The sequence below is a fragment of the Coenobita brevimanus genome, chromosome 59, assembly GCF_032717465.1.
Source record: "Coenobita brevimanus isolate Jiangsu-jjx chromosome 59, ASM3271746v2, whole genome shotgun sequence".
NCBI classification, from domain to species: domain Eukaryota; kingdom Metazoa; phylum Arthropoda; class Malacostraca; order Decapoda; family Coenobitidae; genus Coenobita; species Coenobita brevimanus.
Window position 1 is genome coordinate 5,385,167 of NC_137012.1, and position 11,729 is coordinate 5,396,895.

Sequence of the window (11,729 nt, forward strand, 5' to 3'; positions counted from 1 at the left end):
TTTCGCCTTTTCCTTTGTACAGTGGAATAATTATACCAGACTTCCAATCCTCCGGGACTCTACCTTCCTCCAAGGCCAATCTGCACAACTTCCACATCCACTGTACTACTGACTTTCCCGCTTGCTTCAGCATTTCATCATACACTCCATCAATTCCTTGGGCATTCCACATTTTGACTTTCTTCATTGCTGCCACTACTTCCATCCTACTGATTCTTTCCTTTCTTCTCACCTCCCTCCTCCTCCCTGCCATTCCCCAGGCACTTTTACCTGCATTACTTTCATTCTCTATGTTCAACAATTCCTTAAAGCGTTCACTCCATCTGCTCACTTTTTCTCCCTTCTCCACTAGCAATATACTATTTTTATCTTACACTCCCCGACTTATTCCTTTATCACCCTGTCTAACTCTCTTTACCTCTTTCCATCCACTTTGCACTCATATTTCTTCCAAATTCCCCAACCACTCTCTTCTTACTCACTTACTAATCTTCTCTCTCTTCCTCTCTAACTATAAGTCTCTCTTCTGTCTTGCAACTTCCTCCACTCCATTGTTTCTCATCCACTCACTATTTGCTTTCTTCTTTTGGGCCACGTCCTGTCTCACCTCTTCATTCCACCATTCTGTTCCTTTCATTCCCTTTCGTCTTCTCTTCACTCCACACACCTTCTCACATGATGCACATATTTATTCTGTGATTATCTTGCACACATCTTCCACCTCCCCCATCTGCTCCAAATCATATTTACCTAATCGCTCCTCCACTTCTCTCTTATTCTGCCTTTTTTCCTTCCTTTTGCAACCTTTCAACCCTCCTTGTATGGACTACTTCCTCCTGCCTTTCCGTTTTCCTCCTCCTCCATTTCATTTGAACTTTGACTTTGACCACCACCAAATGGTGGTCCGCCCAACCTCTGTACGTTCTTGCATCCATTACACACCATTTCATTCTATCATCCACACACACATAATCAACCACTATCTCCGTTCATTCAGTTCACCACCCTCCCTAATCATCACTCACCACGTATACCTGTGGATAACTTTGTGTCACAAGAGGGTTATCTCTCTCTCTCTCTCTCTCTCTCTCTCTCTCTCTCTCTCTCTCTCTCTCTCTCTCTCTCTCTCTCTCTATATATATATATATATATATATATATATATATATATACAGTATATAGTTCTCTATATGCACCCTAAAAGATCCCTCCTCCCATTATTCTCATCTCCTCCTCCTTCTACACACCTCTTCCTCCCTTTTGTCTTCGTCTCCCTTTAGGCTCGAGTGTTGTTAATGTTGTCCTCGCCTTTGAATTCTACGTCTGCCTTTTTCGCAACATTTTGTTTTGTTTTGTTTTTGTTTTTACGTTAGATATTTTGTCTTCAGTTTTAGTTTCCTTACATCTATTTTCTTTGTTATTTTTGTTGTCATATATATGCATCAGGTATTACTGGTTCATTTCGCCAGCTGCCTTTCCATCAGTTATTATACAGTATATATTTTCTGTCAATGTACCTATCAACCAGAATGTTTACCTCTTGACCTTCTGTTTCAGGTTCCGTTGTGATTATCAGCCTGATCTCTCTCTCTCTCTCTCTCTCTCTCTCTCTCTCAGTGTAAGGAGCAGACAGGGGTGAATAGAAAGTAAAGCAAATTAATTACCAACAACAAAAAAAAAGATTTAAAACAAATGTTCAGAGAGAGAGAGAGAGAGAAAGGAGGGGGGGGGGTAGATCCAAACAGGTACTAGGCACGTAAGAGAGAATACGTTATAAAAAAAAAAAAAAAAAAAAAAAACTTCCTTTATGTTGCAGTGTCAAGCACAAACAACCCGGATTTTCGACCTAGTTGTCAGGGAGCCTAAAGGGAAGGTGGAGATTTCTAGAACCTTTTATTTTTAACCTTACCTTCCCTTTTTCCCTTTGTAATAACCAGTACATATGGACACTTTATTTCAGCTGAAGCCAGAAAGTTTTATCGAACTGAAACAAATCTGTTTTTTTTTTTTTTTTTATGCGAGGAAGAAGGAACCAAAGGCCATGAGCCCGCAGTAACAGTTCCCTCCAAGAGAAAAACAAAATACAAGAGAGAGCCAAATTCAAGATCCGATCATTTTGAGATGCCTGGACACACTGCGTTTGAAAGACTGGAGATCATAGGAAGCAGGAAATACAGACAGAGGGAAACAGTTCCAGAGCTGACCAGTTGCATAAATGAAAGACTGGGAGTAACGGTTAACTCTTGCATTAGAGAGTTGGACAGAAAAGGGATGAGAGTTTGCTGCCAGACGGGTGCTACGCGCCCGTCGTAGAGGTGGAGGAATGCAAGCAGACAGTTCAGAGGAGCAGTGACCATTAAAGTAGCGATAGAAAAGAGATAAAGATGCAACAGAGCGGCGAAGAGACAGAGGTTGAAGGGAGTCAGTAAGAGAAGGAGAGTTAATGAGACGAAAAGCCTTTGACTCCACCCTATTGAGAAGAGCTGTATGTGGGGAGCCTCCCCACACATGAGAGTTGTACTCCACACAGGGGCGGATAAAACCCCTGTATAGAGTCAACAATTGTGCAGGGGTAAAGAAAGAGCGGAGTCGGCTTAGCACACCCAATCTCTTGGAAGCAGATTTTACAAGAGATGTAATATGATTTTTCCAAGATAAGTCCCGAGTAAATGAAACCCCAAGCATGTTCAAGGATGATGCAGGATTAAGCTGAATATTATTAAACATTAGTGGGTATACCTGTGGAAGATTTTGTCGGGTTGATAGGTGTAAGAACTGAGTCTTAGATGCATTAAAAACAACCATATTATTTTTACCTCAGTCAGAGATACGAGCCAAGTCAGACATTAGGTGTGCCATAGCCTCATCCCTTGTTTGTTGAAGTAACTGTTGAGATGGGCGTTGCGGGAACCGATTGGAAAGGTGAAGGGTGGAGTCATCAGCGTATGAGTGGATAGGGTTAGAAGTACAGCTTAGAAGATCATTGATGAATAAAAGGAAGAGAGTTGGTGATAGGACAGAGCCCTGAGGAACACCACTATTGATAGATCTAGGAGAAGAACGATGGCCGTCTACAACAGCGGCTATAGAACGACCAGAAAGGAAACTAGCGATGAAGGCACAGATAGGAGGACAGAAACCGTAGGAGGGCAGTTTGGAAATTAAAGATTTATGCCAGACTCGATCGAAAGCCTTTGAGATGTCAAGTGCAATGGTAAAGCTTTCGCCAAAGTCCCGAAAGGAGGATGACCAGGAGTCTGAAAGGTAGGTGAGAAGATCGCCAGTGGAGCGTCCCTGACGGAAACCATACTGACGATCGGAAAGAAGGTTGTGATAGGAAAGATGCCTTAAAATTTTTCTATTAAGAATTGACTCGAAAACTTTTGAAATACAGGACGTTAAAGCAATTGGACGATAGTTGGAGGGTTGGGAGTGGTCACCCTTCTTTGCGACTGGCTGAATGAGAGCAAACTTCCAGCAAGAAGGAAAGGTACAAGTTGACAGACAAAGGCGAAAGAGTTTGCCTAGGCAGGGTGTAAGCACAGAAGCACAGTTCTTGAGAACAACAGGAGGGACCCCATCAGGCCCATATGCCTTGTTAGTACTGAGGCCAGTGATGGCAGAAAATACATCAACTGAAGAAATTTTAATGTCAGCCATGAGGAAGTCAGAGGGGGGTAGTGATGGAGGAACAGCACTGGAATCGTCTAAGGTGGAATTGGAGGAGAAAGTCTGTGCGAAGAGATCTGCTTTATCAGTAGAAGAAATAGCTACAGAACCATCAGAGTAGAAAAGAGGAGGGAAGGATGATGAGGTAAAGTTGTTAGAAAGATTTTTGGCAAGGTGCCAGAATGAGCGGGAAGAATTCGAGTTGGAGAGTTGAGAGCATTTAGTATGGATGAAATTATTTTTAGTAGAGCAAAAGAACAGACTTAGCACGATTCCGGGCAGAAACGTAAAGACGATGTGATTCAGGGGTGGGTTGGCTCCAGTACCTTTTGTAGGCCTTCTCCTTGTTGCGGACAGCATTAGAACAAGCGTGATTAAACCAAGGCTTTCTTGCGTTAGTCAAAGGATATGAGAAAGGAATGTATGCTTCCATGCCCGAGAGAATAACCTCTGTAATGCGCAAGGCACACTCAGATGGCTCACGGCCATGGAAGCAATAATCATTCCAGGGAAAATCAAAGAAGTACTGCCTGAGGGCCTCCCAGTCCGCGGCTCCAAAATGCCACAGACGACGCTTCCCTTGAGGGTCCACGGGCCGTACCGGAGTGATAGGACAGGTTAAGGTAATAAGGTTGTGATCGGAGGAGCCCAACGGAGAGAAAAGATTAACAGAGTAAGCAGAAGGATTAGTTGTGAGGAAGAGGTCAAGTATGTTGGAGCTCTCTCCAAGGCGGTCAGGGATACGGGTAGGGTGCTGTACAAGCTGCTCTAGGTCATTAAGGATAGAAAAGATGTAGGCTTGTTCACCAGGTGGATCCGTGAAAGGAGAGGAGAGCCAAAGGTGGTGGAGAACATTGAAATCTCCAAGAATGGAGATTTCAGAGAAAGGAGAAATGGACAGAATGTGTTCCATCGTAGAAGTAAGATAGTCGAAGAATTTTTGATAGTCAGTAGAATTAGAGGATAAGTAAACAGCACAGATATATTTAGTCAGAGAATGACAGGAAAGCCGAAGCCAGAGTGTGGAGAATTCAGAAGAATCAAGTTCAGGAACACGAGAGCAAGATAAGTCGTTGCGTATGTATACACAACAGCCACCTTTGGCTTTGAAATGAGTATAGAGAAAGTAGGAGGATACAGAAAAGGGTTTGCTGTCAGTTGCCTCAGACAGCTGAGTCTCCGTTAGAAAAAGAAGGTGAGGTTTAGAGGAGGAGAGGTGGTGCTCAACAGAGCGAAAGTTAGATGAAAGGCCGCGAATGTTGCAGAAATGAAGAAGAAGAGAGTCAGACAGTGGTTCCAGGCACCTCGAGTCGTCACCGGGAGAGGGGCAGATGGGGGCATTTATGTTCCCCCCCCCTTGGGGACTCCGAGGCTTGGTGAATCGACGCCATTATGGTGTATTTAATATGGCAAGGATCCTTAACCACTTCCACTGAGGTTGACGGCTGAATGTAGTCAGACTGAAGGGTCACTATAACTAGTAACCAAGGAGACTCATTCCTACCTCTTAACTAAGACTCACTGAATATCGGCAACGACAACTTGTATTCAAACTGTAAGAAGGACCCGGGTCTATCAGGTGAAAACAAAATTGATTAAAAAAATACACTGAACTTTTTATTTCCTTATTTTTTAGTCTAATTTCATACTATATTATATTAAGAATGTGCTGGCGAGGGACGCCTTCAAGTGGTGGCTTGGAGATAGTTGAGAGGCTCCACTGCCGGGTTATACAAACATCACCCAAAAAATTTCCTAGTTCCCCGAGGAGAGAGAGAGAGAGAGAGAGAGTGAGTGAGAGAGAGGAGGGAAAGTTAAGTGTGCATGTCACTGGGTTCACGTTCATAGGAGCAACTTCAAGTACTGTACTGAGGGAAATCCAAGGACTTATACTCATCACAAAGCCTCTGGAGTAACATTCTATATGCTACTGGTACACAGAGAGAAAGTTAGGACTACAACCAAACGATTTCATTCCCGTGATAAGAATTCCTTAAGCCTAAAGGGAAGGTTGGGAAGATATCTGTAGGACCCACCTTCTTGGCTCAGTTTTCCTCTCGTTTGGATCTTTTTCTCCTTTGTACCCTCGTCAGCACTGATATATTTTTATTTATTCGTTTGATTTTTTGACGCTTTTTTATTTGTGAGTTTAGTAGAATATATTTGTGAATTAGATATGGGAAGTACTGAAAACATTTACGATTAAAATAATAATAATCATAATAATAATAATAATAATAATAATAATTATTATTATTATTATTATTATTATTATAAGAAGAAGAAGAAGAAGAACAACAACAACAACAACAACAACAACAACAACAAAAATAATAATAATAATAATAATAATAATAATTAACAATAATTCTAAAAATAATTAAGGTAACATCCTCACACAGCATATCCTCTTCCCCTTAGACGCCTCCTCCTTCCATTACCTTTACTCTCCTAAGGGCTGGAGGGGTTTTTACGAGAGAGAGAGAGAGAGAGAGAGAGAGAGAGAGAGGGAGGGAGGGGGGACCAATTATACTAAGGTTAAAATAATATCTGTAGGTTTTGGAAAAGCATGCAAAGACGAAAGGAAGAGGGAGGAAGGAGGGAAGGAGGAGAAATATAGGACTGAGTGACTGAAAGAAGCAAGACTGGGAAATGCTGTGATCTGCAGGAAGGAAACTGTATGAAAATAATGAAAACGTAATTCTGTTCACGTATAAAACAAACAAACGATGGAATGAGGAAAGAACAAGAAAATAAGGAAATGAAAGAAAAAAGAAAATTAGGGAGGGAGAGAGGGAGGGAGGAAGGAACGAAGGAAGGAAAGAGGGAAGGAAGGAAGGAAAGAAGAAAGAAAGGAGTAAAGAGAAGAAGGAAGGGAGGGAGGGAAGAAGGGAGGAACGAAGAAGAATAATGAAGAGACGTGATAAGAGAGTATTGTGTCTACTAAATACTGCGTAAATGAAGACAAGTGAAAAAAACAAATAGAAATCATTGGGTGGTGAAGAGAGAGAGAGAGAGAGAGAGAGAGAGAGAGAGAGAGAGAGAGAGAGAGAGAGAGAGAGAGAGAGAGAGAGAGAGAGAGAGAGAGAGAGAGAGAGAGTACAAGCTACATAAAGATTATCTCTCTCATCGTAGAAAGACAAGAAATCTGTTATAATTAATGTCAGAAGCTTGTATCAACTTAGATGGATTCATTCAGGAGGAGAGAGGGAGGGGGATGCCAAGGATGAGACGGAGGGATGGAGGGGGATGCCAAGGATGAGACGGAGGGATGGAGTGGAAAGGTATATGAGAGAGGGGGGTGTGAGTTGGGAGCAGGGCAGTGAAATGGAGGGGGATAGGCCGACGTGGAGGCGATTTGTTTGTGGCCACCCCGTATGGGATTAAGGCGTCTGGCAATAGATAGATAGTATCATATAATTATAAAATTCAGATAATCGTTACATAATTCACCCGAGTTTCATATAATTCATCTGAGAGTCGGATGATTCAGGTGTGTGTCATATAATCAGGTGAGTGCCATATAATTATGCTGAATGTCGTATAATTCAGCTGAGTGTCATCATAACTGGGATGAGTTTAATATATAATTCCTCTGAACGTGCCGTAAGAATCAGTGATAATTTTGTCAACAATAACCCTTTCGTGGCCAGGACAACTTTAGAATTGTATTCCAGTAAACGCCAGACGGTTGCATTCAGATGAGAATGAATCGGGATCTGAGAGTCATTATTAGATAAATTGTCTACAATAAGTTTCACTAGAGAAAGGGAGAGGGGTATCCTGTTTGATATTGTACGGTATCTGTCTAACATATTGCCAATAGGCCTATGCCGGGAATCAAACCCGGGACTCCTCAGGTGTGAACCAGGCAGCATACCACTATACTACGACCAGGGAAAAAAAAAAAAAATCTCACATTGTGGCAATCTTGTAACCAATGTTCCTCCGACTCCCAGCTGTGAGTCCAAGAGGATGAGACAACCCCCTGGCACTCGGGCAAGTGTAGTGGTATGCTGCCTGGCTCGCACCTGAGATGTCCAGGGCCCGATTCCCGGCATGTTGGCAATATGTTAGATGATTTTTCCTGTGTACAGTACAGGTTTCTTCCTTTGATATTGTAAGTGAAACTGGGATGGAAAATACCGTGGACTTTTACACTAAGAGAGAGGGGGGGGGAAAGACATGCTAGGCATAGAAACTGCAATGTGAGCAACAGAAATACAGTAGGTTGAAAATGTCAAGCACACACACACACACACACACACACACACACACACACACACACACACACACACATACACACACACACATACACACATACACACACAGGACTAGTTTTAGAGTGACAAGTAAAGAGACAGCAGAGGGTCAGCGGAAAAGCAAGAGTAAGTGGAAGTGTCTTGCTGAGTGAAGAAAATATATAGAGTGAGATGGAGAAGAAAAATAATACGCTAGTGAAGAGAGAGAGAGAGAGAGAGAGAGAGAGAGAGAGAGAGAGAGAGAGAGAGAGAGAGAGAGAGAGAGAGAGAGAGAGAGAGAGAGAGAGAGAGAGAGAGAGAGAGAGAGAGAGAGAGAGAGAGAGAATGTTGAAGAATTTTAGACTGAAGGAGGGGAAAGATAAAAGAGGATTAGAAGAGCAAAAGTGGGAGTTAGAGAAAGGAAAGATTTTAAAGGAAGAAGTGCTAAGGAAAATAGAAAAAATGGGACTAAATGATAAATGAATGGAATGAAGGATGGACGGGTGAGAGGGAGGAAGAGAAAAGGGAAGGAAGAAAGAAGGAAGGAAACGCGAGAGGGCAGAGAGACGAAAGAAGGAAAGAAGAAAAGAAGGAAACATGGAAGCAACGGAGGACGACGGAAAGAAGGAAGGAAGGAAAGAAGAGAGATGAAAAGGAGTAAATAACACCCACAGTTTTGCCACAAAGGAAAATATTTCACATAAACGTCTTCACTGTGCTAACCTTTTCTCTTTACTTTCTTGCAACATCCAGACGACTTTATTTAGCTCATAAAAATCCTCTCGAGGTGGGGAAGCTTGAAAAGTTTCTCCCAAGCTGAATAAAACCGTCTGGAAATGGCAAGAATTAAATGAAGATTATTAATGGATTAAAGGAAATCAGAAGTAATTAAAATAATTAATTCCAAAGAACAGTGTGTGTGTGTGTGTGTGTGTGTGTGTGTGTGTGTGTGTGTGTGTGTGTGTGTGTGTGTGTGTGTGTGTGTGTATTTCTCCTATTTTACTTTTTATTTAACAATAACTCATGTCGTTCCAAATACTCTGTCTTGTTCACTTTTTCCCAACTCTCTCTCTCTCTCTCTCTCTCTCTCTCTCTCTCTCTCTCTCTCTCTCTCTCTCTCTCTCTCTCTCTCTCTCTCTCGCTCGCTCGCTCGCTTCTGCGTGTGTATATGTAAGTGCACGTGTGTAATTACATGTATGTATTCTTATGTGTGTAGATAGTGCACTAAATGGATGTGTCTGTAGAAAGAGAGGATGAGGTTTATGCAAAACATAAAAAATGAAATAATGGAGAAAAACAAACACTGATAAAGAAAAGCAAAGACAAAGCAATGTAGAAGTGCAATTTAAAAAATACAGTAGCATCCTAAAAGGAAAGGCTAAAAATAAGGAAACAGTGTTAAAAAAAAAAAAAAAAAAAAAAAAAGCTAATGGTTACGAGCAAGCGAGCGATGTTTACTCTCAGTTAAGTTTGGTAATCAGCCGTCCGGCTCGACCCGACCGCCAAGCTAACCAGAAACTAATAACTTTACTCCTATCTGAAGCAGAGTTGAAATTCTTTCTACATGTGATACATTCACTCATTAAATTTTATCAATTAAAATCTCACCCATAAAATAGTAGGTACCCCTTGGAATCTAAGTTTTCCAAGGGAGTGTTCGGTTCTAATCGATGTATGCCTTAATTACGAATTCATATTTAAAAAAAAAAATAATATTAATCCGTCGTAACACTGCGTCTTTGCCATTCACTCTAGCAACCAATAAAACGACTTTGTCAGCGAGGTACGAGTGGGACCATTTAAATCCGACAGCATTGAAATATCGCCTAGAGTATCCCCATCTATCTACTAAGTTTCATGCCTTTACGACGAACATTCTGGCCTGTGGCCCTCTTTTGAAGATTTTCGACATGCTACACTTGGCGCCTGTCACGTGCCACGTGCACCGCCGGGGTGTGATGAAACCTGTCAAAAACAAATTTTAAAGAATGGGGATATCATATGGTGCAAGCCACGCAATGATCGGGCCTGTGGTTGCTGAGATATTAGCTTCTCACAAGCGTTACCATCGGCCAGGCTTGGGCCGGGACGGGTTGGGAAGCTCATTTATGAGAAAATGCCACTACTTGACGAGAGATTCACCCTCGCTCGTTATTAATATCGTTGATTCCGCCTATAATTTTATATTAACGTTTTTACTATGTTTTGGTGGTGAAATCACAAAAGGAAAACATTCCATTTCTGGCTGTAATCATCTCATCAGTAACCAAGTCTTTATCGTTCCAGTTTTGTCGACACGGCAGGTTGTCAGCGAAAATTGTAGAATTTAGCATTGCGCTTGTGATGACTGCTACGGCGCTTCGCTTTACACCAGCACTGGCATACCGCTGGAACCTATGTTGCTCAAACAATCTCTGAGTTATTATCGCTTTTACTTTGACGTGTGTGTGTGTGTGTGTGTGTGTGTGTGTGTGTGTCCTTGGTTCCAGGATATTTTTTATTGTTCAGCTAGGGAAATTGTGTTAACATGGCTTTTGCTCGCTTGTCACGGACTCAAAAAAACGCACTTTACTGCTAGATATATACGCACACACGCACAACAATAGGAGGGTGGGAGAGAAAAAAAAACGAATAAACACAATTATGAAAAGGCGATGGGACAGGGAAAAAACAGAGGAACATAAGGAAAAAGAATGAAGCCACGGAGAGGAAAATCAGAAATGAGAGAGAGAGAGAGACAGACAGACAGAGTTTTCAAGGTAACAGGATCCAGTATTTTACAGTCTGTAGGATGTCACACACAATTTTTACCAGCATATATATACTGTATGTATATATATATATATATGTATACATATATATATATATAAATATATATATATATATATATATTTTTTATGCGAGGAAGAAGGAACCAAAGGCCATGAGCCCGCAGTAACAGTTCCCTCCAAGAGAAAAACAAAATACAATATAGAGCCAAATTCAAGATCCGATCATTTTGAGATGCCTGGACACACTGCGTTTGAAAGACTGGAGATCATAGGCAGCAGGAAATACAGACAGAGGGAGACAGTTCCAGAGTTGACCTGTTGCATAAATGAAAGACTGGGAGTAACGGTTAATTCTTGCATTAGAGAGTTGGACAGAAAAAGGATGAGAGTCTGCTGCCAGACGGGTGCTACGTGCCCGTCGTAGAGGTGGAGGAATGCAAGCAGACGGTTCAGAGGAGCAGTGACCATTAAAGTAGCGATAGAAAAGAGATAAAGATGCAACAGTGCGGCGAAGAGACAGAGGTTGAAGGGAGTCAGTAAGAGGAGGAGAGTTAATGAGACGAAAAGCCTTTGACTCCACCCTATTGAGAAGAGCTGTATGAGGGGAGCCTCCCCACACATGAGAGTTGTACTCCACACAGGGGCGGATAAAACCCCTGTATAGAGTCAACAATTGCGCAGGGGTAAAGAAAGAGCGGAGTCGGCTTAGCACACCCAATCTCTTGGAAGCAGATTTTACAAGAGATGTAATATGATCTTTCCAAGATAAGTCCCGAGTAAATGAAACCCCAAGCATGTTCAAGGATGATGTAGGATTAAGCTGAATATTATTAAACATTAGTGGGTATACCTGTGGAAGATTTTGTCGGGTTGAAAGGTGTAAGAACTGAGTCTTAGATGCATTAAAGACAACCATATTATTTTTACCCCAGTCAGAGATACGAGCCAAGTCAGACATTAGGTGTGCCATAGCCTCATCCCTTGTTTGTTGAAGTAACTGTTGAGATGGGCGTTGCGGGAACCGAATGGAAAGGTGAAGGGTGGAGTCA